Source organism: Penaeus monodon, chromosome 42, assembly GCF_015228065.2.
Source record: "Penaeus monodon isolate SGIC_2016 chromosome 42, NSTDA_Pmon_1, whole genome shotgun sequence".
NCBI classification, from domain to species: domain Eukaryota; kingdom Metazoa; phylum Arthropoda; class Malacostraca; order Decapoda; family Penaeidae; genus Penaeus; species Penaeus monodon.
This window is the reverse complement of record NC_051427.1, coordinates 24,358,827-24,363,258: the sequence shown is the minus strand read 5'-3', so window position 1 is coordinate 24,363,258 and position 4,432 is coordinate 24,358,827.

Genomic DNA, 4,432 nt, shown 5'->3' with positions numbered 1-4,432 from the left:
TCTCCCACCCCGGGTCATCCCCGCCATCATAATCATTCTTCTGTTATTCGCATCTACCTCATCAGATCTACCCAACGAATCCATCATCTCAAATCCATCACGTCATCGCCACGTCCGATCATCATTCATACTCATCAATCATCATCTCCATCGATCCGTCATCGTAAATCTCACACCCATCCATAAATCATCATCCATCCCATCCCTCTATCTCTCTCACGTCACGAGGGAAGAAGACATCAAATCATTGTATGGGCCTGTATATGCATGTAATGACGGCAGTCAGGGGACCCACACCCAATATCCCCCCCCCCGGGGTTCCCCTTCGGCCCGGGAAAGGAAAAGGGAGAATAGAAGGATGAGAGATGGATTGAGGAGGAGGAAAAGTGGGTAGGGGAAGCGGAAATGGGAGGTGGGGTGTAGAGGAGGGAGGGAAGGAAGGGAAGGAGGGAGGAGGAGGACATAAGGGGGAAGGAGAGGAGGAGTAAGGAAGGAGGGAAGGAGGAAGGAAAGGAAGAGACAAAAGAGGGAGAGGGGGAAAAGGGAGGAGAGGGTATGGAGGGAGTGAGGGAAACCCGAAGAAAGGAGGGAGATGACCACAAAAAGGAAAAGAGAAAAACGAAAAAACGGAAGGAAGGGAGACAAGACGGAGGAGAGGAAGAGGGAGAGAGGAGAGAGGGGACGGGGGACGGAGACGGGACGAGACGGAAAAGGGAAGACGGAGACCGAGACGGAGCCCCGAGGACGGGAAGCCCGGAGACGGAAAAACCGGAGACGGGAACCGAGACGGAGACCAAAAGGGAACGGAGACCGAGACGGAAGAACCGAGACGGAGACGGGAACGGAGACCGAGACGGAGACCGAGACGGAGACCGGACGAGCCCGGAGACGGAGACCGGAGACGGGGACGGAGACGGAGCCCGGAACGGAGACCGAGACGGAGACCGAAACGGAGACCGAGACGGAGACGGAAGGAGCCCGGAGACGGAGACCGGAGACGGAGACCGAAACGGAGACCGAAAACGGAGAGGGAGACGGAGACCGGACGGAGACGGAGACGGAGACCGAGACGGAGACCGAGACGGAGACCGAGACGGAGACCGAGACGGAGACCAGAGACGGAGACCGAGACGGAGACCGAGACGGAGACCGAGACGGAGACCGAGACGGAGACCGAGACGGAGACCGAGACGGAGACCGAGACGGAGACCGAGACGGAGACCGAGACGGAGACCGAGACGGAGACCGAGACGGAGACCGAGACGGAGACCGAGACGGAGACCGAGACCGAGAGAACGAAAGAAATTAATAAAAAAAAAACGAAAAAGATAATAAAACAAGAACTGCAATAAAAAGAGAGAAAGAGAAAAAGGAAACTGAAGAGTGAGTGGATAAGAGGAAAGTGGGCAGGAGGTCGGGGAAGGGGAAGGGGGGGAGGGTCATACTTCGGAATGTATGTTTGCTTTTATACTTGCTTGCATTGTCGACCCGTTTCTGGAGTCCTTTGTGGAGTATGTGCGTGGCGGTTTGTGTGTTTGTGTGGCCTTGTTTGTTCAAGGAAAGTGGGCCGGTCTCTTCTCTGCTCGTTTTGTTGTTTTGAAAGATGGCGGGAAGGCATTTTTTTATTTCCTTAGTTTTCTTTTGTTACGTTTTCTTTCGTTCTTTGCTTTTTTTAAAAAGATTTCCCGTTTTCTTTTTGATACGTTTTCTTTCGGTCTTGCTTTTTAAAGATTTTCCCGTTTTCTGTTTGATACGTTTTTTATTTCGTTCTTGCTTTTTAAACAAAATATTTTCCCGATTTTTTTTTTTTTTTTTTTTTTTTTTTTTTTTTTTTTTTGGGTCTTTCCTGTTTTCTTATATTACGTTTTCTTTAGTTCTTGTTTTTTAAAGATTTTTTCCGTTTCTTTCGTTTTCTTTTTTCCCTTTCCGTTTTTTAACAACGTTTTTTCGGTTTGTTTTTTTTTCTTTTTTTGTTTCTTTCTTCTTTTATTTTTCTTTTTTAAAGATAATTTTCCCGTTTTAATTGTTTTTTTCCGTTTTTGGAAAGGTTTTGCCTTTTCCCTGGGTTTTTATCTACGTTCTTTTTCTTTTCTTTCATTCTTTTCTCTTTTCTTTCTTTCTTTTTCTTCCTCTCTCATCTCTCCCTTCTCCTCTCTCTTCTCTCTTCTCTTCTCTTCTTTCTTCTTCTCTCTCTCTCCTCCTCTCTCCCCCTCTCTCTCTCCCCTCCCTCCTCCTCTCTCTCCCCTCCCTCTCTTCCCTCTCCGCCCCTTCTCTCCCTCCCTCTCCCTCCCCTCCTCTTCTCCTCCTCCCCTTCCCCCCTCTCCCTCTCTCCCTCCCCCCCTCCCTCACCCTCCCTTCCCCCCCCCCTCCTTCCTCCTCTTCCCCTCCTCTGCCTTCCCCCCCTTCCCAACTCAGCTCCTCCCGCCACCCCCCTCCCTCCTCCCTCCCTCCTCCTCCCTCCCTCCCTCCCAACTCAGCCCTTCCCCCCCCCTCCTCCCTCCCTCCCCTCCCGGCCTCCTCCTCCCCTCCGCCCCCGTCAGGAAACGCGAATTACTTTTTGCTGTCGCCCTTATTTGTACGCTTAACAGGCCCCGATTGCCCGTGAGACGCCGAGGGAACAGTTTGTAAATCAACTTCTGTGCAGGGGAGGTTGGGGAGGGAAAACAGGGGGAGGGGGAGGGGGAGGGGGATAGGGAGGGAGGAGGAGGGGGTGGGGAGAGGGAGGTAGGGAGGGAAGGGTAGGGGATAGAGGGAGGAAGGGGAGGGAGGGAAGGAAGAAGGGATTGATGGAGGGGGATAGGGGAAAGGAGTGGGGAGTGGGAGGGAGGAGGGTGTGTGAGTAAGAGTGTGGGTGGTGAGAATGAGAGTGAGTGAGGGTGACAAAAGAAGTCTGTTATCATCACTGTGCTTGTCATGGCACTCAAGCAAAACCGTTGTATGCGGAGCGAGTTCGATGTCGGGTTATTAAAGACGGCGCTGGGTTGGTCAGGGCGGTGATGGGGCCGTGTATTGGGAGGTGCGAGGGTGTGGTGAGGGTGTGATGAGGGTGTTGTGAGGGTGTGGTGCGCGGTGGTTGTGTGGTTGAGAGTCTGGTGTTTGTAAGGTGAGGGTGTGGTGGAGTGTGGTGAGGGTGTATTGTGTGGCGAAGGTGTGGTGGAGTGTGGTGAGGGTGTATTGTGTGGCGAAGGTGTGGTGGAGTGTGGTGAGGGTGTATTGTGTGGCGAAGGTGTGGTGGAGTGTGAGGAGGGTGTATTGTGTGGCGAAGGTGTGGTGGAGTGTGGTGAGGGTGTATTGTGTGTATGCGGTGTGATTGTGACATGATAGTGCAGTGTTTGTGTGATGAGTGTGTGGGGATTTTTTTTTTTTTTTGGGTGTGGTGGGGGTTTTTGCGGGTAGGTTGTGTGTAATGAGGGTGTGGTAAGTGTGTGGTGTTTGTAAGGTGAGGATGTGGTGATTGTATTGTGAGGGGATGGGAGGTGATGGAGGTTTTAGGGGGTGGTGTTTGGGGAGGAGTGATGAATCCGGATGATTAACATTGGTTACTACTTTGCCCCCCCCCCCTCCCTCTCTCTCTCTCTCTCTCCTCTCTTACTCTCTCTCTCCTCTTTTCCTCTCTCCCTCCTCTCTCTCTCTCTCTCTTCCTCTCTCTCTCCCCCTCCCTCTCTCTCTCCCTTTCCCCTTTTCCTCCCCCCTCCCTCCCTTTCTCCTTCCCCCTTTCCCCCCTCCCTCCCCTCCCTTTCCCTCCCTCCCTTCCCCCCCTCCCTCCCTCCCCCCTCCCTCCCTTTCCCCCCCCCCCTCTCTCTGTCTCTCCTCTCTCTCTCTATTGCGTGTTTATTGCAATGAACATTTCCCTGGCCTAGTACCGCCTTGTTTTCAAATGCTTAAGTATGAAATATGCCAGCTGTGAAGAATTCCCTATTCTTTGGTTTCTTTCATTTTTTTTTGTGGCCCGTCTTGTGTGTGTGGTCCCTCTGTCTGTGTGTATGTATGTATGGATGGATGGATCATATGTAATGTTGTATGTGTAAGTATTTATGTGTGTTATGTATGTGGTTATATATACAATCCCATGGTGTTGTACTGTATTTGTATGTGAGTATACATGGATATATAGAAGTGTGTATGTACTGTATGCATACAGTACATACGTATGTATGTACGTGTGCAAGTAGCCTCTGCAAGTGTCCAGGTGTATGTAACCCTATGGGTGTGTGCGGAGCTTCCACGCCGGCGAGTCTGCGTTCTTTTCCCAGCAGGTAAATGCGTGGAATAATTATACAATGGAGCAGGTCAACCCTCTCTCCTTTTTTTTCGCTTTCCCCCCCTCACCCCTTTTTTCCGCTTTCCCCCCCTTTTTTTTTTTCCTCCCTTTCCCCCCCTTTTCTCGTTCCCCTTTCCCCCCTTTTTTTTTTTTTTTTTTTTTTTTTTTTTT